The sequence below is a fragment of the Arvicanthis niloticus genome, chromosome 17 (genome assembly GCF_011762505.2).
Source record: "Arvicanthis niloticus isolate mArvNil1 chromosome 17, mArvNil1.pat.X, whole genome shotgun sequence".
Classification (NCBI taxonomy): Eukaryota; Metazoa; Chordata; class Mammalia; order Rodentia; family Muridae; genus Arvicanthis; species Arvicanthis niloticus.
In genome coordinates, this window is record NC_047674.1 from 24,614,954 (window position 1) to 24,639,608 (window position 24,655).

Sequence of the window (24,655 nt, forward strand, 5' to 3'; positions counted from 1 at the left end):
TTACCAGAGCAGTGAGATTCACAATTACTCAGACAAGGGCAAGGGAGAATGGAAAATAGGAAAGCCTCAGCTGCTCACAGAAAAGTGTTTTAAATAGGTCTTGCCAGCTGGGGAAGGGGTGGGGATGGGTGGGCCTTGAGTTAGTGCTGCCCTGTCATGGAAATAATACAAAAAAGTATCTCTGGGCGGTGTTCTGGCTTCTGATACAGCATCCAGAAAACCTCGGAATTTCCAGAGTGATAGTTGATCCTGAGCCATAGTCGGCCACAGCTGGGCCTGTGCCTATGAAGGGACGTAATATGGGGGTCCCTAAACAGAGAGGGGACGTTCAACCTTGCCTCCACTGCTTGCTGGGAGGGAAGATGGCTAGTAACTGGGTCTTAACTCTTAAATACTGGACTGGGGACTCTCCCTGGTTAGTGAGCCTGTTGGGGTGATTTTCTGAAGGAAACTGGAAAGTTCGTGAAAACTCTGCAGCCCCTCGCTGCCGCAGCCACACCCTGTGCATCCTTGCCCACTGCCATTCCTGAATTGCATGTTTGCTAATAAACTACCAGTAATTGACTTCTGCAAGATGTGGTGCTGCAGGTGGACCCAGTGCCTTTCCTGAGTTCTGGCACTTGTCCCATGGCATTCATGAACAAGAAGGGGAAGTCATGGCAACTTACAACTGACCAGCCAGTCAGAAATACAGGAGGTTCTTTTGCAGCTGGAATCTGAAGTTGGGGACTCGGGGGGTGCAGTCTTGTTGAGCCAAGTGCTTGCTCATAACGTAGGAGGAATGTACTAGTCCTGCAGTCTGCATCGGGGGTGACTATTATAGGACAGCCAGCTGGTATCAGAGGATGAGGCTGTCTATTATGGTGGCTTCCTCAGGATGTGGCTATTCCAGCTGAGACATGCTACAGAGTAAGACACATAACAGGAGGAACTCTTCAGTCGTCAAGAAAGGTTGGAATGTAGTAATTTGTCACACTGACTGTATGTTGGCATGACATGGGTCCTACTAGGTTAATCCACACACCACTAAAATTTGTCTGCTTCCTTTTACTTTTTAAATGTGTTTACAGGGGTCACTGAAGCCACATCTGTAGTGCTCACACACAGGGGTCACTGAAGCCACATCTGTAGCGCTCACACACAGCATGCATTCTATTTCTACTGGATAATACTTTGAAATTTACCTCAAATTTTCCATGAAGAAACAAGCAAGTCTACAGATCAAAACATGGGATATAAGATAGGGGGTGTTGCTAACATTTAGGAAGTACTTGTTATCTGCCAGGAACCGAGCAGTGTCTCAGAAACCCTCTGCTGAAGGCTGCCTCCTCCTCCTGCCCCAGAAAAGAGTGCAGAGCTATGGTGCCAAGAAAGGGATGGGCAAGGCTCCAATGCAGCACTATCCCACTTCAGTCCTGCACTTCCTGCACACAGAGTAATAAACAGGTTTCTTCCAGAAAGGGCCTAATAAAATAATAAGCATGTATGTTGGTCTTTGTAGGTCACAAGCTCACAATTACTCAATTCTACTACTATGCTACCACGAAGATGGCCACAAACGTCATGCAACTGAGCAATCCTGGGTATCTTCTTTTCTCCTTTTGATTTTGTGTATATATATATATATATATATATATATATATATATATATATTTTTTTTTTTTTTTTTTTTTTTTTTTTTTTTTTTTTTTGGAGACAGGGACTCATAGCCAGGCTGGCCTTGAATCCCTTGATCCTCCTGCCTCCATCTTCCAAGTGTTAGGAATACGTACCACCATCCCTGGCCAGGGTGTGTTCTAATAAGGCTGATCACACAAAAGGTATTGAGTGAGACAGATTCAGTCCATGGGCTGTTTGCCAAGCACTGTTCTACACATTCAGAAAGAGACATTCCTAAATGTGTCTTATCAGCTCACCAAGCTAGAATATCTACAAACATACCTTACCCAAAACAACAGTTAAGCTGTTGTGGAAACAAGGCTAAGTGAAAAGAACGAAGTTCTGCCGAATTAACACATCAACTTCTAAGCTTTTATAGAGCAGACCACGCTAGCATCTGCACTACAGGTAACAACTGAGTGACAAGTTACATGAATACATTTCTTTTTACTTGTCAAATGGGGTTACTAGTAAAGTTAGATCCCTAATGTACCTATGTAGTTTGCATTCTATTGCTTACAGGGGCTCAACAATAATATGACATCACTAAAGCAAAGGGGATCTAGTGAAAGCAACAGACAGAACCCTATAACCTAACACTCTGAGCTTCCTCTTTCTAGAGAGAGGAAAGTAAGCATGACTGCTCAGCACTGAGTGTGGACTTCACCTACACAGAACCTCTGAGGGAATAAAACCCCTGCAGGCCCTCTAAAGCAAAAACAAGGTTTGAGGGTGGAACTGTGCTTAGCACTGGAAGAAGCAATCCCTGGTTCCATCTGCTACTGTGCAACCTCGGTCTCCACACAGCGACTTATGTGCACTTATGTGCAACCCAGATGGAAGGAGTTACACTCAAGCATATCAGGGTTCTCTCTGAGACCAACACTTCCCTCCACTCCCTCGTCTGATCAACATTATACACCAAACAAACCAACCTGAAAACGGAGACACTAGTCTATCAGTATACTAACTTGATTGGAGGCATTAAAACTATTAATAAATCTAACAGCTCTCATCACAGAAGGAAACAGAATGGAGGGAACAAAACCTATGTGGGAACAGAGGCAGGATGTGTGGATGGAACCACACACTGGTCTGCAGAACCCCATCCCTGGGTTCCTAGTACAGGCCACAGTGTAGATGAACTTTGGGAAGGGAAAATAGAGCAAGGTATCTGAGGCAGGTTAAAACCGGGTGTATCAAGTTTTCCTACGCCTTCCAGTGCCTCCAGGACCACACCCTCAGCATACAAGGTTCTCAGCTAGAAGACATGCACACCTTCTGTGCGCCTCATGCTGCCAGGGCTGCAGTGTCTCACACCCACTGGTTCTCACTGACCCTCACTTCCCTCATCTCCTCGTCACCCTTCCATTTCTAAAAAGGTACCCCATAAAGTAATTTGCTGTACTCTTGAAAAATTAGGGGAAACACCATAAAAACCTCATGAAGAATTAGAATAGTAATTTTGGGGAGTCATGCTTGGTAGCAGATGCTGACCAAGAAGTAATAAAAACAGGCGACTCTGGTGTACTGTATTAGTCACCTGACACTGCATAATAAACAGTACACACATAGCAGCTGAAAATACAGTCTATTATCTCTGTGAGTCTGGACACAGCACATCCAATACACATGCCAACAAAGACATCCATTCAAAACACACCTTCTTTTAAAACTTAGAATCTAAATAGTACCTCTGGTAAGCTAGCTGCCTGTTTCAGGCATGACAAACGGACAGAAAATACAATCATGTGCCACATAATAAAATTTCAGTCATTGACAAATCATGTAAGTTATGACGGTTCTTGGGGGACAATGAAACACAAAACATCCTACAGGCTGGTAATATCACAGCCACCCTGGCATTGATGCTGATGGGACACATCCACTGTGCCACCAGTCCCATGTAAGTGCATGTGCAATTGTATGCAGGACATTGCACTTGATGATAAATCAATGACTGCCCATAGCATAGATATTTTACATATACATAAAACTATAACCACTCTGCTGTCTTAAATACTTGAAGCTTACTGTGTCTCCAGATTGCCTCATGTTCTCTTGTGCTTAATTTAATCTTGTATTGCTGCTATCATGACTACAAACAAGAGAAGGCACGCACACATGTCCACACCTTCTAGGTGTGTAACATGGCTGTCTGGTATTCCTGTACCATTTAGGTTTGTGACATGAATCACATGACAGATTTCTCAAACACACCCCCACCATTAGGTGATGTTTGTGTGTAGCAAATGGGTTACTGAACAAAGAAACACCCCGGTCCCCTTTCATCTGGCCGCTGACTAAAAGCTTAATAATGCAACTCTACCATTAACTCTGTGCGCCTAATATGGCTCCAATGAACAACCTACCAACAAGAGCGACCGTCACTCTTAAAAGAAAAGGACATGCCAAGGCTAAGCGTGATTCATCTGCTATCAGGAAGTACCTTCAAAGAATGGGCCATACGCATGTAAACAAGCAGTAGGTCTGGCCATGAGGACCAACAAGAGGCAAGGCTAAGTCAGTAAGTCTGAGTGAGTACCACCTCTGAAATTCAAGAACGGCTTAAGAGGAAACCAATTCTAAAAATACAGAGTCAGGGAGTGGACAAATCGTAGCTGGCTGAAAATAGCAGCAGTGTTGTTATTAATCATTCTGAGACAAGATCATTCTCTGGGGGAGATGAACTCTGATGCTGTCCTGGAGGGGCCATTAACACTCCGACTTCCAAGGCAGCACAGCCTGGGTAATAGAGCTAGGCTGCTGAAAACTGGTATGACTCTTATGGCACATCACAGCAAAATGAATCATGAGCCATAAGACAACCATACCATGAAACTCTGCAATCTCCTCTTAAAATTTATGCCAAGAAAGGGATTCTGCTGCAGAGAAATATATGGAGACATCGGATCTACTGGAGTGAAAGCTTAAATGTCTAATTCTATAGACAGCTTGCACAGGAATAGGCCTTTATCTTACACTAACAGGAACAAACACTACAGAGATTTAGCAGTGAGGTGAAGAGATGTGTGTACTGAGAAGACTACACACTTATACACAGTGGTCACAGATACAAAGGCTACCGACAGGAAGCAGAGAACAGTGAGTCTACAAGGTGGGGATTCTTCTTCACAACTCTCCTGAGGAGTCTGTTCTGCTCATCTTGGCAACAACACATTTTTAAAAATGAGAACAATAAAGACATGCACTCAGTAAAGAAGAATAAAGTTAGTATGTCATCCTTACCATTCAAAGAAACCCATACCACAGAAAGCAAATAAATAAAAAGTGCCAAAAAAAAAAAGAAGAAAAAAAAAAACCCCTATGTCTCAAAAATCAAGGCCTTGGGCTAGGTGTGTGGTTCAGTGGTAGAGCTCTTGCCTAGCATACCTGGGGCCGTCGGTTCTAGCCAAAGCAATGCTTAAATAAATATATAAATAAGTAAGTAAGAAAGAAAGAAAGAAAGAAAGAAAGAAAAGAAGGGAAGGAGGGAAAGAAAAGGGAAGAATCTGGGTCTCAATAAAATATCTGGAGTTCTGTTTGCACCTACAGATCTTTTTGCCTGGCAAAGCTGGTAACTTCTCTTTAGACAACCAGAACTGGTTTCTTTCCCAGACAGACAGGAATGGCTATTAGATTCTGAGGCAGCTTCACCTGTGCTCTGTGCTCGAACCCTGAAGCAGCAGCCCTGGGAGGGTAGCCATGGGTAAACACATAAAACTCACAGCCACAGACAGGGGAGCATGTCCACTCAAACTGCATGGCTAAAATAATTACGAATGTCTTCCACACATCCCATCGTGACTGTAGCCAACACCAAGCCAAGCATCATGGCAGAGGCGTGCAAATAGAACACACCCACAGGAAAAGGCTCCCGAGTAAAGCTGCCAAGACTAACACTTGGATAAATTGCTTAGCTTCTTCAAACCGGCCTCTTCATCTGTTAAAGGAGGAGTAGGGCTGTAGAGAGGAACAAATTAGACAACAGGTCTGAAATGCTCAGCCCTGTTAAGTACTCAACAAATATCAGCTCCGACTGCTGCAGCAGTGGTGCTTTGAGAAGGCACCTTTGAGGCATCACTAAAGGAAGTTTCTCACCCCTGGAATTTACAGTGCTGCACCCACGGAAGCCCAGTGCAAGCAATGTGTGTGCCAATTCTTATCACTGAATTTTCACAGCATTTTTCTTTAAACACAGGTCAAGGGCTTCGTTGCCACAGAACACCAAAGAACCAGAAAGCCTTTATTTAATGTCTGAGATCTTTTAAAGATACTGATATTTTTCTGTTCCTAGACATCATCACAAGGCTGTAAGGCCCCAACCCAACTTTCAGAACATAATAAAACTACCACTTAAACAAAATAAATTTACATTAGCGTTTTAAGCCAAGAAACAGCATATACTTGAAAGTAGGTGACACATTGCAAGGCTGGAAAGAATTCTGTTAGGTAACAAAATTGAGTTACTTTCCTGCAAGGCCTAGGTAGACTGTCTCTGGCCAGTGGCAAGGACATCATCAGAAGGTAGAATCATGTTTGTCCCAGCCAGGTCTGTCCTTCTATGCCATGTCCCCTTTTTCTAGGGGCAAAACATGAGGCCTGGAGACTTTTTCAACAGTCTTTCAGGTTTTAAATGGTTTTGGTTTTAGACAATTTAAATAATCATAAGTTATTAACTCAGTATTCCAAACTAATTTTAGGATATGATCACAGGTCATCTTGGGGCTTCTTTTAGGCACACAAAGAACAGCAAGATACACTGCAGATCTAACAGGAAATCAAAGGAAAGCAGAAAGGAATCCACCTTCAGCATACAACCATATAGGATCACAGGGAAATTCCTGTTATTTCTCTGGTAATTACAAAGGCTGTGGATTGTGCCACTACAGTCACACTTACAGGAAATACTATATATGAATAAAAGCTGCCACGATTACAGGAAATACTATATATGAACTAAAAGCTGATAAAAATTAAAATGCCTGGTTTTGTTTTTGTTTTTCATCACAAGTCCAAAAACTCCTGTGAAGTTATCAGCAGAGGGGTATGGATAGGCTAAGTCTTCTCTAAGAAATAATTCTGAACTTTATACAATATCAGCTCTGACTCCCACTGTCTGATTTAGATCTCAAACTCAAGGCTGGAGCAAAAACAAGCCCCTCTTCAGAAAAGAGAATTTCTGAACTGCAGATTTGAGATGACTCCTAAGTATAGGTGAGCTCACAGTCTGACACTTGCTCAGTATGTCCCAGAGCTACACCCTCAAGCCAGGCCTCCCTGAGTTTGAATGAAGGAGATATAATGGAAACCCCTGGCTCAGTCCCAGTCTCAAAGGCATCTGATGCTTGTACCAGCTTTGTGACAAGCCAGCCCTGAATATCCCCAGCCCCATAAATGTCATGGAGTCAAGTGACAATCACACAAAGCCACTGAAATTCCTATCTGTAATCTCTAACTAGTACTAATCTTTCTTCAAGAAAAACTCAGACAGAACTAAGTATGACAACTCATACCTTTAATACCAGCACCTGGGAGGCCGAAGCAGGCGGAATTCTGTGAGTTCAAGCCTCATCTACATAACTGGCCTGAGCTGCATAGAAAGAACTTGTTTCAAATAATAGATAAATAAAATAAAAACTAAATAAATAACACCAGAGATGTAGCTAGATACAGTGGCATGTACCTGTAATTTTAGTACTTGAGAAGATCACTGGAGACCACGAGTTTGAATCCTATGCTAGTAAATCAGTGAGATCCTGTTTAAAAAAAGTCTCTCTCTCTCTCTCTCTCTCTCTCTCTCTCTCTCTCTCTCTCTCTCTCTCTTTCTCTCTGCAGTGTGTGTGTGTGTGTGTGTGTGTGATATCTACAGATCAAAATGTATATCAACTACAACAGAAGCACAGATTGAAAAGACAGCAAGTTCAAAAACATCACTAAATTTATATTTAGTCATTTTAATATACAAACACAGTGTCATAAGTTATAGTCACATAAATGGATGCAATGAGGTTCTGTAACCTCTGTCATTTTGGAGATGCAGAGACTAACTTGTTTCCTGACCTCATACTCAAAGGATATCACTACTGGAGAATAATGAGAACCAGAATTTACAGGCCTTAACTATGACCTTGTAGACACTCAAGAGAATTGCCAAGCACTCTTCTCCCTCAAAAACAAAACAAACAAAAAATAAACAACAACAAAAAAAGGTGCTCTAGAGCGTCATATCAGAAAGCCAAGAGAGGAAAAGACTGTCTTCAAGATGTTTCCCAAGCCAGCTTCTGAGCCTACTACTGCCCAAAGCACACTTAAAGGCTCCCACAGCACTGAGACAGGAGACTACCCTGGCTCAGCAGGCTGGCTAGGAAAGGAAGCTAGCACAAGCTCAGAGTAGCCTAATACATCATATAGCCAGCCAGCTCTATGTCTGGGGGTGCCTGGTGTCAACATTGAATTTGGATCACTGTGCCCACCCTATTCCTACCCAGAGCCTCCACAGCAATACCCAAGACCCTTGTTTGCAGAACCATTTTTGGTCATGGTCAGCCTACTTCAACCAAGGGATATGCCTGAGAGCTGTAAAACTATCTCAAGCATAGCCTCTGGATAAGGCTCAAACTAAAGACTTGTTAGGGGTTTGACTTACTTGAACACAGACTACATGGGGTCTAGGTTCCCTCCCTCCCTTGAAACAAAAGTTTCTGACAGTCTTCGCTAAGTTTCCCTTCCTTGGCCCAGCCCTTCCCACAGTAGGTCTCAGAAATGTCATTCATTTCTTCCTCTACTGCAAATCTGAAACCATTAAACTGAGAAGTGAAGCTATCTGGAAAGAAGAGGCACAGGTTCATATAAAGGGAGCCAGACCAAGGTGGTAGAAACTGGGGGGGTGTCTTTCTATTGCTGCCATGAAACACCATGACTAAAGAGTAAGTGGGGAGGAAAGGGTTTCTTCGGCTTACACTTCCGTATCGCTGTTTATCACTGATGGAAGTCAGGGCAAGAACTCAAACAGGAACCTGGAAATAGGAACTTATGCAAAGGCCATGGAGGGGTGCTGCTTACTGGCTTGCTCATACTGCGTTGTTTTAGAACCCAGGACCACCAGCCCAGGGATAGCCATCACCCACAACAGGCTCTGCCCTCGCCGTCAATCGCTAATTAATAAAATGCCCTACAGCTGGATTTTATGAAAGCTTTGTCTCAGTTGAGAGTCCCTCCTACTGAAGCTATCTGAAGATAACTCCTTGTGTCAAGTTGACCTAAGACTAGCCAGCACACACTGTGAGAATTTAAGACTCAGAACACACAGCAGCACCGGGCTCCACACAAGCAAAGTTATGAGACGGGCTCAGATGCTAAGCCATAGCAGAGGCCCTCGACTTCCCATACAGACCGGAATCACCTGGGAAACTCATCTCACCAGATCTCTGCCCCATCTGTCTCAGAAGAATGAGTCATTAAGTCCAAAGCAGGCCCAGAGAATTTCTTTTTCTCCATACCCGGAAACCATATTCTAGAACTATGCTAAAGAACCACCCTATCGCCTCCTCCACCACAGTGCCAAGGAGCCATGTTGCCATGCCTTCCATGGCCGCTGAAATTGTCTCCTGCGAGGAGAACGTCATCTCCCGTGAAGAGTTCCGAGCAGCTACTGTAGAGACAACCACTCCAGTTGGAAGAACTGACTTTTCCCAAAGACCAGAGATGGAAAGAAGGAAAAAAAACTCAACATTAGAGAAAACTGTCTCTCAACCAGTTAGCATACAGTTAGCAGTGGCAAGGTTAGCATACAGTTGCAAACTATGCTGACAGTATGTAACTGTCAACTTGATACAATCTAAAACCACCTGGGTAGAGAGTCTCAGGCAGGGACTGCTTAGACAGTTTGGTCTGTAAGCAAATCTGTGGGAGATTTTCCTTAATTGGCTTGAGATCCCCACCCTGAATGAGTGCAGCACCACTTCATGACGGGGCCCTGAACCTCAGTGAGAAATCAGTGTGCTGTGCAGAAAGCACTCATGAACTGATTCTCTGCTCTCCTGGGGATGTGACGTACTGCTTCAAGTCCCAGCCTTGACTCTCCCAAAATGAAGAATTATGACTTAGAGTCAGAACTAAAATACATCTCCCACCCCCCCGAAGTTGGTTTTTGTCAGGATATTTTACCACAGCAACAAAAATGTAACAGGGCAGCACCTGTGATAGGAAGGGAACAGAGCTTTCAACTCTCTGCTAGAGAGCCCAGTCTTATCATGAGGGAAGGAAACAACGCTCAAACCCTGCCCAAAGTGCTTGCAACTACCAGAATCCAGCCTTGGAAGCTACGCCAGACCGCTGAATCTAAGATGACAGGATTAAAAGCAATGTGGGGTCCTGGGACAGAAAAACAGATGTTAGGAACTAATTATATAAATCTAAACATAGCACAGGCTTTTGTTAACATCGTGTGTTAACTGATCGTTAAATACGACTAGGGCCCTATACCGATGCCAGACCATGAAGTGAGGAAAAGTGGTGCTGGGTATGTCTCAGTCATCTGAACATACTTTTAAATGCACAGATGGGTATGGTGGTACACACCTGTAATTCAAGCCCACGGGATTCCTGTAATTCAGGCCCCAAGCCAGGAATCCAACTAATTCTAGCTAGCATGAAGATCTCCTGTTCAAGCCTGGCCTACATAGCAAAATCACAGCTTGCTTGTGCTATACAGGGAGATCACTGGAGGGTGAGGGACATGCTAATGTAAATATAAAATAAAAACATATGTACAAAATACCACGGTGGCCTTTGAACAGCAACACACTGTACTTTGATAAAGCTGGTGAATCACAATACTCAAGAAACTAAAAGGCCTGAGGACACTGCTCAGTGCAAGGGCCTCTCTCTGCCCAGTACGCTCAAGGCCTTGGCCTCTAGGTCCTGAGTTTTATACTAACTTTTCAAAAAAAAAAAAAAAGAAGAAGAAGAAGAAAGGAAGAAAGGAAGAAAGAAAGAAAGGGAGGGAGGGAGGGAGGGAGGGAGGGAGGGAGGGAGGGAGGGAAAGAACATTACAGCTCAGCTTAATAAAACAGAATGAGGTTTTTACCTTACTGAAATCGGACAAAACATACTGTGTGTGCTTGAATACATAAAATAATAAATAGACCCTATAAGCAAACTTGTAACTTTCAATGAAACTGAACGAAGACTTAATACAAAGTCTCTCTTTCTCAAGGCTCCAAACCAGGAATCCAGTATTGTTCTACCTTTAATCCATCACAAACCTCCTATCTCCAAATTAAACTTGGTTTACTCTCAAATTAACTTCAAGAGAAACATGAAGCCTTAATTACAGTCTATCATTAATTAATTCTAGCATTTCACAAAAGCCTTTTTACAATAATCCATGGCATCTGATGTCAAAGGAAATGAAGGCTGCTTCAGCATAAATAACCAAGACCCTATTTACATTGAAAAGCAATGCTGGTTTGTTTTCCTCAGCTAATCAGAACTTAAAAATAAAGGCTGACATCTGTCCACCTCTGGAAAAGTCTTATAATACCTCACAGACCACCTTTGTGATCTGGGCACTGGATTGAGAAATTGGAGTCTGAAAGACTACACTTAGAAAATACAAAAATTCAGGACCCTGATGCAAAAAGAAACATCCAAACTAGAGTAAGAAACAGTTTAAGTTTCAAAGGAAGTACTTTCCAAATCAGACCTAGGAAAAAACACAAGTCCTTGCCATAGCTGGACAGGACTGATCTGCAACATCCATTGCTTCCCCCCCAAAAAAAACAAAAACAAAAACAAAACAAACAAACAAACAAACAAACCCAGAAATTTGACTGAATAATCTTCTCTCAATTAAAAGGGATGGGCATGAGCTGGCTGTGGTGGCCCAGGCCTTTAATTGCCACGCTCAGGAAGCAAAGGCAGGTGGATCCAAGCCAGCCTAGTCGGCATATCGAGTTCCAGGTCAGCCAGGGCTACATAGTGAGACCCTGTCTCAAAAACCATACAGAAAAACAAACAAAAATAAAATGTGAGCTAATGCACTTATACCATTATCAACCAAAACAGGAAATAATGCTATCTAAACGCAATATTCAGCTAAAATCTGAAATAAAGTTTCACTGATTTTTTTTTAAAGTAAATAAGCAACAAACAGAGTTTACATTGTAAGAACAGAACAGATTTAGCAAACCCCAAAACAAGAGTCTACTGTGAGCAAACAAATGGTCTGACTTTCATCAGAGTCCCTGAAATAGTTACATGAGAGAATGAGGGTGCTGGGGCAGCCACGGATGTCCACAACTACACCAGGGAACAACTGCACTCAGGCAGCCATTCTAGCTACTGTCTCCAAGGAACTTGGGAAAGACTGATCCTTCTCCAAGATACTGGAAGTACATTTCTGTTGGTGTTAGGGAGGGTAGGAGGGTAGGAGACTCTCCGTAGTGTCACCTCTCACACAAAATGAGTGTAGACCAAAAAAAAAAAAAAAAAAAAAAAAAAACCACAAACCACCCTCTAGGGTAGTTTACAGGCTCCCTGAAGGTAGGTCTCTGGCTCCCACAGCCCTGGCACACAGGGCAATAAATACTCACTAAGTGAACATTGCTTATTCAAGATACAATCCCAACAGTAGTCCACCACACAGAAGAGATCTGAAGAATAACAGGATTTGTCACCTCTACACCCAGCCACTTCCAGCCTTTACCACAGTGAAGCAGGGCCCTGTATCTGTCACTTAAATCATTTATTCATGCTTCTTGAAGGAAACACTCTACCAAGCAAGCACTACATCACACTAACTATAAAAGCCCCAAAGGCAGTAGTCCTGTATGAAACACTGTGGCAACCTCTTTCATAAAACACAAAAACAGTATTAGGAGAGGCGCAACTCTGTAACTAGCAACTCTGTAACTAGCAACTCTGTAACTAGCCAAGTCAGTAGCAAAGAATCAGTGGCAAAGAATCTCTACTCCGCATATGAATCAAGACTTTAAGACATTCAAATTGAGATAAACCTATTACTCAAGTTCAGAATAATATAATTTAATACAGTTCCAATTATAATGAAAAGCCAAAATATCCCCCACCTAAGGCAGATGCTTAGAGGCAGGAGACAAGCCACAGTGGAGTGCAGGGCCAGCAGCTTTCCAGAAACATCCCCATACTGCCGCTCTCCAGAAACCCATTCACAGCTGGGAACCCACGGGCCAGTTTGGCTACTTTCTCTGTCTACAAAACATCCAACTCACAACAGAAGATTCCTTCTACCCACCCACCAAGAAGAAATGCCACTGACTAGCCTAGAGGCAGCAAAAAAGATACATCCTCTGGTCAGCCCCCACATAACTTGAGAAGTTCCCAGTGTTCCCCAAGAGTCACCATTAACTTTCCACAGGATCCTCAGCCGCCTGAGATAGGACTAGAGAAAAGAGAGGCTATACATTTAAGATCTCTGACATTTCACTGTGGACATTTCACTGTGTTGCTATGGTGTGCATCCTGGTAACAGAACAGGAAGAATGGTGATAAGAAATTCGGTCAAAAGAGGAAGAGGACAGGACAGGAAATAATCAACACAACACAAGACAGCTATGAAGACAAGGAAACTCCAACTGGCAAGCCTCCTCCACATTTCTAGGGTCCTTTCTTTCCCCTGCTTGATCAAGAAAGAGCCTATTTACAAAGGGAAAATTTTTCAGACAGTCATCATATCCTGGGCTAGCTAATCGGTAGTTGTGTAGACGCTGGGAGTCAGCAACTAACAGCCAAATTAGAATTTTCCCTTTCCTTCTCCTTCCTAAGGTCTAATTTGTGGTATTTGTGTTCTCTCTTTGAAGAGAGTAAGGCCCATACAAAGCAGACATCAAACATTCAAACACTAATGCATGTGCCCAGCTCAAAACAAACCAGGTTGAGCCCTCAAGCCCATGAACTTCGGTAATAACAAAATACATCTCTCTGGATAATCATCAGTGTAAAGTTTCTAAGAAAACAGATAGCTACCTTATGATCAGCCATTGCTTAAGCAACTGCTTAAGGGTCCCCTAACACTCCCACATCAGTGGGCATTCTGAGAGCAATGGACTTTATTCACCTCTCAGCTAGGTGTCACAATGCAACAATCGGCTCTTCCCAAGTATGTGGTACAAACATACCGACTGGACACAGATAAGCAGACTGACAAACATCAGCATTATTCCACACCAAAAAAGAGTCAATTACACAGAAGTGTCTCCTCTGCATATTTAAGGGCACAGATGTACAAATGGTGTTCAGGAGTTCAAAACATGTATTATTTTCACTATGTTGATTAAAATGGAGGAATCAAATTGGTCTCCTAAAAGCAACTGTGAGATCCACTAACTAAAAAAAAAAAAAAAAAACCACACATGTGGAGAAAATTGCATTCATTCACCCCAAGGCTAATTAACTATGAGTATTCTGAGCCAGTTAGTTCTTGGCTGTGCAGATATTACAGGATGTTAAGAGCCAGCCTGTACCAACTAGCCACCTGTAGTACCCTAAGCATGACAACAAGTATCTCCAGGCATTACTAAATGTCAGCACGGGAGAGTTGCTCAGCTGAGAATCAGTGAGTTTTATAGACATGGGTGAAGGATGTTCAAGCCTCCATCAAGTTTTTCAAGATACTAACCTTGAAAAAAAAAGTGATTCTGGATTTGCAAAAGTGAATTGTCTCTATTTTCCAATCCAAATCTAATAGCAAATCAGATCCCAAAAAATGGGTAGGAAGCCATGCATGTACTAATATGCAGGATGTTAAAACATATTTTCTCCCTCAGGCATGGAACCCTGACCCACTAAACACAGCTGTGAAAAGAGAAGACAGAATCAGCTTTTCTTTGGATGCCTGAGTATATCAGGTACAAGGCACAATCAAGTCTGAAAAGAACACCAAGACTCTTGACCTACAGGCAGTTCATCAAACACGCTTCAGTTCTGCCCAGGCAAGGCAGAGGACTGATCAGAGGGATAAGAGTTGATCTATAAAGCCAAGCAAGGCAGATCCTAGGGAGACTGTGAACAAGGACATAAAGGGTAGTGTGTGCGCCCAGGTGAACAGACCACATAGAAAAAGCCCAGTGGTTGAACAGAGGACCACACAAGACTGAAGAAATGAAGTGAAATCCCAAAGGCATAGAAAGAGAGAAATGAACAGACAGAAAAGACCCAATGTATTATCTATCCTGCTACAGTCTGCTAAGTTTGTTTCTTTAAATCCACTGATCCACCTACCAAGATTCTGGAAACTTTCCAACATAACTCTCTGAATCCTTTTATTTCTTGCTTTAAAAAAAAAAAAAAAAAAAAAAAAAAAAAGAAAGTAAAGTTGTTTGTTGTTTTTTTTTTTTAATTTAAAAAATACTAAAGTAGCTTGTGGTTTTTATATCAACATCAAGCTGGCTTCCGGCACATGAAATAATAAGAACAATTTATTATCAGTTCTGACTGGCCCTCCTCATACACACACAGGCTTGATACAAGTTTGTAACGTGATGAGCCATAAAATGGACACAGTAGACAGAAGGAAGAAAGGAAAGACAGCAAGCATGCTTCTGCAGCCAGGCTCCTAAGTGATATAATTGAACTATTTGTTGACTTACAGACATCCTTAAATCCTCAGCCAAAATTCATTCATTATGAAGCTGAGGTACGTCCTTGAAGGAAAATCAATAGACATAGGCAGATTGTATCATTTCCAGGCACTTTCATCTGCTCATGACAAAGGCTTCCCAAGACTCCAAACACTAAAGGCCAAGTCTGGAATGGTCTGGAGTACACACTCTCCTGGAATGGCAGCCCGTGTCATAGTTCCCAAAGGGACTCTGAGCAGCTGCTTCCAAGAATGCAGACTAAGAGGCAACCCAGCCTTCTATCACTAGAAAAGAGGCCAAAGCCAACTTGGAAATCCTCGAGACCTTCACACGTGTCAGATGGGCACAGGGGAGTAGTCAGAAGAACAGTGTAACCCTTCAGAGCTGCTTCCCCAAGGCCACTGAAGCAGTCTTACTCATTAAGTCCTTCCAAAGTCCAGAGCCTCCTTCACAATGGAGCTGATAAGTAGTTTCCAGAATGAATCCATATCCAAGCTCCACTCCCCACCAATGATTTTTGTTTTGTCTTTCAACCATTTCTCAAATCTTAACTAGCATGAAATCTTATGTTCCATTTTATGCATTTTGGACATATCTTAACAAAGGTATGGTGGCCTGGCTTAGAGAGTGTGGTGGTTAGAACAGGAGTTCTAGACCAGCCACTGAGTGGCTGTGCTCTCAGCCAGCCAACCCAGTCCCCCTTTTTTTTTCTTTCCAGAATAAAGGCAGAAAGTGCCGTGTTCAGGTCTTGTGAGAATTCAATGAGTTATTGTCTGTAATGTTCTTAGAACAGTAATTACAATGTCTGGTCGTGTGTATGTGTGTTTGTGTGTGTGTGTGTGTGTGTGTGTGTGTGTGTGTGTGTGTGTGTTGTGTGTGTGTGTGTGTGTGTGTGTGTGTGTGCGTGCGTGCAGAAGTGTGAGAGACCACTCAAAAACATGATTTTAGCTTCTATACCTAGATACAGATTAAGTACTTGGCACTGATCAAAAAATATGTAAAACCTTACTTATGTTGACAATTTAAATCTCTACAATTAAAATACATTTCTAAAAGATTTGTAATGCACCAAGAAGGAAAAGATAGGTACTGTTAAATATACCTTGTATGCTGGATTCTGAAGACTTCATCAAATTTAAAAAAAAAAAAGTCTAATCACACATTAATTATGTTTGTAAATCAAACTTGTTATACTGGGTAAAGAAAAACATGACAGTACACTTGGTTTTTTTTTTTTTTTTACAGTTTTAATGTAGCCCTGAGCACATTTAAAGTTACATCTGGGGCTGGCATTCACATGGGTGAGTGACTCACATGGCATTTCAATGGGATAGCACTGCCCGACAAACAATGGCTTCAAGGGGAATTTACAGGGAGACATTGCGTTAAAAGGCACATACTCACCCTGCTTTCTGCAGACAATCTCTCTTCCCATAAAGAAGAGGAAGGCTCCTGCTGCACTGGATGCAAAACCACAGCTACACAGAAGCCCAGCAGTCTAGAACTAGCCCTGAACAGATCCAATGGGCAGCAGTGTCTAAGAGCAAGTCCTGACCAGAGTTAGCAAACCGCTGTGGGTATGTGGTTACAGACAGCGGTAGCTTAGGAGAGAGTGGGGTTTGGAGAACAGAGACAACAGTGAGTGTGTATGTCCACATCTGTAACACCAGGGACTTGGAACATATTGAGAGATGGATCCCTGTGCAGTGGAGAGTCACCAAGTGCAAGAAGGTGGCCTCAACTGAGTGTTAGGGCACAAAGAATGAGAAAACAGATGGCAGGATTGTCGGACATTGTTTTGATGTCAAAGTCAAAATAAAAAAAGAACAGAGCAGAGTCAGTGAAAGCAATCTTTTGGAGGAGGAATCAATAGGGTTGATAACCAGATTGAGGACACAAGAGGGAATTCAATGATGGATTAGAGGATGGATGATGAGAACAGTGGTTTTAGAAATAATTAGGAAAGATAAATGATTCGTACAAATGAATGAATGAAAGGATAAACAAATGAACAACACCAAAATAATGAAGCAACAAAGGAACCATGAATGAACAAACCTACATGGATAGAGAGTGGTTACAGGTTAGCCCCACTCTCCAATGTGGTCACCTGTAACAATAGATTAGCCTTGGCCATAAACACACACACAGTACAAGCTATATCTCACCAAATACCACCATGCACATCCCAGGAAGAGCACTCACTGACCACAGCCCTGTCATAGAGACCCTGCCCCATACTTTTACTCTCACGAGGGATCAGCAAATGAGTTCCTTCTCATGTAAAACCCACCATGTTCTCTGCTGTATTTATGAGAGTCCTCATAGACGAAAAAACACAAACAAACCACAGTGAGTGCCCACATCCAAACCACATGGTGAAGGCAAGTGTCCATAGTGAACAGAGTCAAGCCTTTTTGTCTTTAATCACTCTGCTTGAAGCCTCAAAGCAAAGTGCCAATGCTTCTTACCCGCCATGGGATTTGAGGGCTAGACTGGATGGATGAGCTGATGGTCTCTTTTTACTTCTAGCTATTCTGAAACCATCCCTGGCAGTTGTCCTCAGAGAAAAATAAACAGATTACAGACCTGGGTGGGAAAAGCAACTGTATGTCCTAAGACTAGCCATTTGAGAAGACAAAGATACACTGTGACAGATGGAATTGTAGCCTCAGATTTATACAGTGAAGCTCTAACCCCCAAATAATGATACAATGATACCATCCCCCATCAGTATCATGGAAGACTGGTTCTGGAACCACTGGAGTTCCCAAATCCTCAGATGTTCACATCACTTCTGGAACCTTACACAAGCTTTTTGTATCACCTATGATCTTCATCCCATACACTTTAGATTATGAAAACATCCAATAACATTAATGGTATGGAAACTATACTGAAAAATACATTTTTTAAAAAACTGTATATATTTAGTAAAGATAAAAGTTTTGCAATTGGTCAAAACCACAGATGTTGAAGACCAAATGTATTCGGACACAACATTAAAGAAGATAGTTGAAGCTGAGCATGGTGGTGCACGCCTTTAATCCCAGCACTTGGAAGGCAGAGGCAAGCAGATAGCCTGTGAGTTTGAGGCCACATGGTCTACACAGTGAGCTTCAGGCCAGCCAGAGATTCACAGTGAGTCCTCCATCTCCAAAATAAGCAACAGTCTCATATTGGGGCTGGAGAGATGCTCACTGGCTAAAAGCTCAGACTGTTCTTACAGAGGCCAAGTTTGGTTCTCAGCACCTATGTCAGGCAGCCCAGAACTGACTAACTCCAGCTTCAGGGCATCTAACACACACTCTGGCCTCTGTGGGCACCAGCACTCACATGCATACAGCTACATAGAGACACACAGACACACACACATGTTCACAAACATATAATTTCGTTTAAAAGAAATTGTAAGTGGAGGAAGGTGACAGTTAAAGGTGGTAATAAGAATGGGAACCTTATCTAAACAGAACTGCTTTCTTCCTAAGAAGACAAGGGCCCAGAAGAGACCCCTTACTCTATACACCTACAGTAAATAAATTAAACAAACAACAAAACAAAGGTGCTAGTAAAAAAGACGAGGGCCAGCAGGAAGAACCCTCCTCACCAGACGACATAACCGTGGTCCTCCTGCTTTCAAAATGCTGACAAAGTTCATGCTACTGCTTCAGTCACCTAGTGCAGCATTCCACTACAGAAGACCAAGCCGACCAAAACACACACTAAGCAGGAATGAATACCCTGGACACAAGGAGACCTTCCAGGCAACTCTGGCTCCTAAAAACAAAGCAAGGACACAAAGTCACTGCTGCATATCCTGCCTGCCTCCATCCACACAAATGGTTCTTCTTCCAAGGGCCTCACATGTAAACCGCCCCAACCACAGCTGTACATACCTGAAACATGACACAGTACAGATCTGTGGGAGGGCCCAGGTCACTGTGGGTGGGGCCACCGGGGTACTGTGACCCTGGGTTCTAGAAGAAAGCAGGCTGAGCAAGCCAGCGGAAGCACGCCTCCTTGCTCTCTGCCTCAGCTCCTGCCTCCAGAAATAAGTAAATAAATAAATAGGCCCTCCCCTCCCCAATTGTTTTTGGTCATAGTGTTTCATCACAGCAACAGAAACTATAACTAAGACAACACCCCAAGGGCTATGACAATGCTCTGGGACTCAGTAACCCTGTGGCTTAACCTGCTGCCTTCTGAGAGGTGACAGGGCACTGAGTAACAAGCCTTCAACCTAAGCCCACGATCTGCAACCCCTGACATTTTTCTCACACAGCTGTCAGACCCAAATGTCATTCTATGCAGAACATTAAACATGAGCAAGCAAAATGTACTTTGTAAACTACAAAATTACAATAACATCTTACTCTTATCTCATCATCTGACCGTTTGGGTCTTCTGGTAACAACTGGCTAGCCTATTTCCACAACTGTTTTAAATGAAGAAATTGCAATACAGGTTCAATGTTTCTCATCCAACAGGTCTGGGGCCTGAAGTGTGTCAGCCTTTGAGGTATGTGCAGCACGTACATGTCACCCTCGACTGGAACTCCTGGGCAAATTATTTGCTTATCCTGCTGATAAATTTGTTATTTACTACCACCCTGATCTACCCTGCATTTGTCACACTTAAAGGAAATGACATCCAAGTCAAAACAAGAAATTCACATGTTTCGTATATAGTTGATATGTGCACCTGAGTGTGATCTCAGTATTTCTAGTCCACTTGAATCTGGACCATTTGTCACGAGGTCAGGGGTGGAATATTCCATTTACGGCATCCTATCCTGTTGGTGCTCAGAAAGCCTTCATTTTGGGAATGCTTTCTCAAAAAGTGTTAATCATTCTTAGTTATTAGGGAAATTTAAATGTAAACAACTTTGAGACTTCATCTCGATGTTGTCAGAATGGCCTACATCAACAAAACAAATGCTGGTGAGGTGGTAGGAAGAGAATCCTCATTCACTGTTGGTGTAAGTGCAAACTATCAATATGAAGCACACCTCAAAAAGCACACCAACTGAAAATAAATCTAACATATGACCCACTCCTTGGCACATGCCCGAAGGACTCAGACATCCTACTCCTCAGATACCTGCTCAGCCATGTTTATTCCTACCCTATTCACAACATGGAAACGGCCCAAACTGCCTTTGACAGATGAACAGATAATAAAAAGGTCACATACACTGTAGGATGCTGTTCAGCTGTACAGAAAAATGAAGTTATGAAATTTGCAGATCAGATTTTTCAGGTTACAAACCTTCAACCTAGCATTAAATTCTGAGTAAACTCGAACCTTCTTTTCTTAAAAATATTACCAAATACAAACAGTAACTACTTCCTAGCAACACAACCAAAGTTTTGGCCAGAGCTATCACATCAGGCCGAAATGGGCAGCCTCGTCTATTAAAAACTCATCAAGCTAAGCACACCCCTGTAATCCCAGCATTCTGGAAGCTGCAGCAGAGGATCAAGTCTGAGGACACCATACAGTTAAGACAATGCCTCACATTAACCAAAACCATGCAGTTCCATCACAGATCTCTGGGGTGGGATTTGCTTAGCTCCACAAAGGGCAGTCTCAACGCAGGTGCACAAAAAGAATTACCTTCAGGATGTGTAAAGGGGGATACAAAAAAAAAAAAAAATTGTGGGTTTTGTTTCTAGGTTTCACTTCAGAACTACAAATGACTTGCCATGCAAGAGAATCTACCAAATAAAGGCCACCAGATCACATTCCCTCACTGTCTCAAAAGTCCTAGAGACCAAGCATGTTGTGGTGTGGTGGCTGTGACTCTGAACAGAGACTAAGATCAGATTTCATCACCAACCTCAACAACACAGGCCAGAAATCAACAATGCGTTAAGAAATGTGTTGTCACACAGGACCCGTGGATCAAGTGGTATGACCAACACCTTCCAGCCTACATCACGGTAAGAAATAATGAAGACAACTGGGAAGAAGGGCACAAGTGTCCAAAGGAAACCACCAAGAAAGTTTCCCAGGACACAGTCATTGCCTCTTAGCTGAGATAGAAGATGGTGAAATACAGGAGAGAAATGGTCCTTCAAGAAGATGAAATTTAAGACAGCCATGGAATCTGGGAAAGAGATCCCTCTTGGGCTACTCACACAGGTACTAGTCAAAGATGGAAATAACATGGTGACCCTAACATGGCACTGCTATGTCCATCTAAAGAACATTTTTCACTGCCAGGGCCTGGAGAACTGAGAATCTCAGGTGGAAGTGTACTCTAGGGGAAAGGGAGGGAGGTGGGGTGGGAATGGGGGTGCCGAGGATGTGATTCCCTAAGAAGGCTTTACCACCATGTTCTCTGTGATTTGTCCAAATTGAATTGTTGAAAAGTAAGTCTGTCTTTTTAAACACTTCGCTATTCTGATGGCCTAAAGAAATGAAGTCTTTTCACCAGGGCTGCATACCTCTGATAGCTTGTTGTAAAAGGCTGCTCTGACCTCCTTCTGAGCTGCCTGCCTTACACATAACAGCACAAATGGCATCATTTTTTTTTCACTTATGTCCTGAGAAATGTTCCTATCGTTCATTTTTAGGAAAGAGCAAACATCCCAAAGCCACATTTGAAGTCCCTCCGGACGAGAAAGCTAATTTCCTAAGTCTCCAGTGGAAGCTTCCCAAGTCCTTCTGTAAGAACGGTTAGCTTAGAGGTTTCCCAAACGCTGCTCACTGCACTGCTCTGCACTTGCAACAAACAAGCAGTCTTGACTTCTTCAGTCCCTGAGGCTCATTTTGAACATCAGAAAATCATTTCCACAAGCCATGTCGGCCCCCAGTGCACACTGAAAACCAGTCAGTTAGAAGCCCGTGTGTCCTACAGAGCAACCAAGCCTGGTCTTGCCAGGGCAAATTAAACTAATGCAAATGATCAAATAAAGAACTCCAGGCCGCTATGCAATCAGTGAGTCTCCGGTTGTTTTTCAAGGGGTCATCCGGTCTGCTCCAACAGGGGAGATCTGGGGAGACTTAACAAGGATGGAAGCACATTTCTCAAGCACCTGGGCGCTGCTGTTTGTTAGGAATGTTCATTACCACAATGTACACGACAGAGGTCAGGAATATGACGGGGTCAGAGAGGGAGGAAGAAGACTGAATCGAGGACCAGTGGGGAAAGCAAAATTGAAAGCCTGGAAATGGACTGAAAGCAGACTACAGGGAGCTGGAAACTACCTTTTATAAGCTCTACCCATTTTAAAAGAGTCAGTCTCTCTACTAGTGAACAAATCAGCTGTCAAGGGGCCAGAGGTCACATAGCAACTTCCAACCCTGGGCCTAGGGCTCGGTTCAAGCACATCTAAGAAGCTGAGAGCAAGTGAGCTGTAACTCAAAGCTTTACAGCTGCGCAAAGTTCTCATTTCAGCTTCAGCTCACTGGGACCTTTACCTTCTTCAATCAAAACTACACTAACCTACCAGGAGGTAAGAAACTTTAAGGTAGGATTGTCCCTTGTGGTCACTTAGGAAAGACCAGAAGGTGTAAAACCTGAACTGTCTAAAGTGCACCTTCCCCACGTGTCCACTGGCTGCCTTCACTACATAAACCAGGCACATGCAGGAAAGTCCTGTTTCTAAGTCTGTATCTATAAACACTTGGAAAGTGAATGGAGGGAGTGCCCAAAGTACCGTTCAGATGTTCTGATAAAGTAGTGACCTTTAGACCAGAAAACCACAGTTGCTAACTATACCAAAAAACCCAGCCTTGAAACACACCCAAAATTATTCTCATTCCTCCTCAAAATCCCTGCAGAAAAGCCTGCATTCGGTGAGGAGCAGAGAAGTCTCCAAGGGAGGGTACCAGCAAGCCACGCCCACTGGCCAATGGGCTGTTTCTTTTTGGGTCAACCAAGGAGCAGGCCCATACACCTCCAGCCCAAACTCGGACCTGTTCATCCCACACACAGACGCAAACTTGGCAAGACTGGCCTTATACCTGTTAGCAAAATAAAGAAAGCCAAATAAAGAGAAAGATGACAACCTGAATGGGCTAGGGTGGCAGGGCCCACTCCTCTTGGCGCCCAGCTGTGTCCCCAAGCTGTTCACAATACTACTGTAAGTCACGTCTGCTATCCATTAACCACCACCCGCGCACACCTTCCAGGAGAATCGTTGTTGTGTATAAATAACAGCGTTTTGCAAATCAAACCTCTCTGCACAATGCCAAGCTAACAGTGCTCTAAAGGGAGGTGCCATCGGGGCACTAAAAGTCACACATCAAATTCGTGCAGAACCACTTACTTAAATCGCCCTGAATAAACTGAGGGAGGGGGCAGAGCAACTGGGAAAAACTTTGGCTCAGGAGGTTTAAGTCTTGGAAATGCGGGACCGGGCGCAGGGACTGGAACCAGGCACAAAAGCGCCCTGCGCCGTGCTAAGTACCTCCTTTATGGAACGTGACAGCAGCTTTGTGCCGGATCACGAATAGTTCTAAATACAGTAAGTTCTCCCCGGCCATCGCAGCCTCCAGCTTCCTAGCTCTGTGGCCCTCAGATCCCAGGCTATTCTTCCCAGGCACGCGCGCCCGGCGACCCGGCCACGGTTCGGTCCCACGCCTGCCCGCAGGCCAGGGTTGCTGGTGTTCCCGAGGGCTTTCGGTCTTTGGTCCCTGGTGTCCGCCCGCGGAGGGCGCCCCACCCCCACGCCAGCCCGAGGTTAAAGGAGGCGAGGGCTCGCAGGAAGGTGTGTATCAGAGGTGCGGGTGCTCGGGGACACCAGGCCGCGGCGGGGCCGAGGGCACCGGCGGGGTGCGCAGGGGTACGCGCTCCCTGGCCCTCCCCGGGCGGCCCCGGTCCGCCCGCCCCTCTCTTCCAACTCTACCAACCGGCCCAAGTTTGCAGTCCTCCCCCCCGCCATCGCCTTACCTCGCTGCACGGTGCACGCCGAGGCCGGAGGGCAGCAGCGCGAGTCCCGGGGCGGCGGCCGCGCTGCGCCCGCCCAGATGCCGCTCTTTGTCTGCACCGCTCCCTCCTCCCGCCGCCAAGCGGACGCAATTGGACCCGGCGGACCCCGCTGGCCCGGGAGCCCCGAGCCTGCCTGCCGCCGAGCCCTCCCAACTACCAGCGTCGTCGTCCCCGCCGCCGCCGCCGCCGCCGCCCGCTCGGCCGCGCGCACCGGCCTGCGATCCGCGGCGGCGACCCTCCCGCGCAACGCCCGCCTCCGCGCGCTCCCCGCCTGCGCTCCTCCCCGGCTGCCGTGACGCCGCCCAGGGGCCGGCCCAGCCCGGCGCACGCGGGGCGGGGGACCCACCTGGGAGTCCCGGCCAGGCCCAGGGAAAGCGCCGCCTGCGGGCTTTAAGCCTTAGCTGGCTCTAAATTGGAGTTGGGGCCCCCCGTACAG

At 44.3% G+C, this 24,655-nt stretch overlaps 1 protein-coding gene across 1 annotated transcript in view; it reads right to left on the minus strand.

Moving 5' to 3' along the window:
• Positions 1-24,320, minus strand: part of Nck2 (NCK adaptor protein 2) — a 120,920-nt gene extending 96,600 nt beyond the window's left edge. The window contains exon 1 of the mRNA XM_034521870.3: positions 24,181-24,320. The gene's annotated coding sequence lies outside the window, so the exon portion shown is untranslated. The remainder of the gene's footprint in view (positions 1-24,180) is intronic.
• Positions 24,321-24,655: the final 335 nt, after the last annotated feature.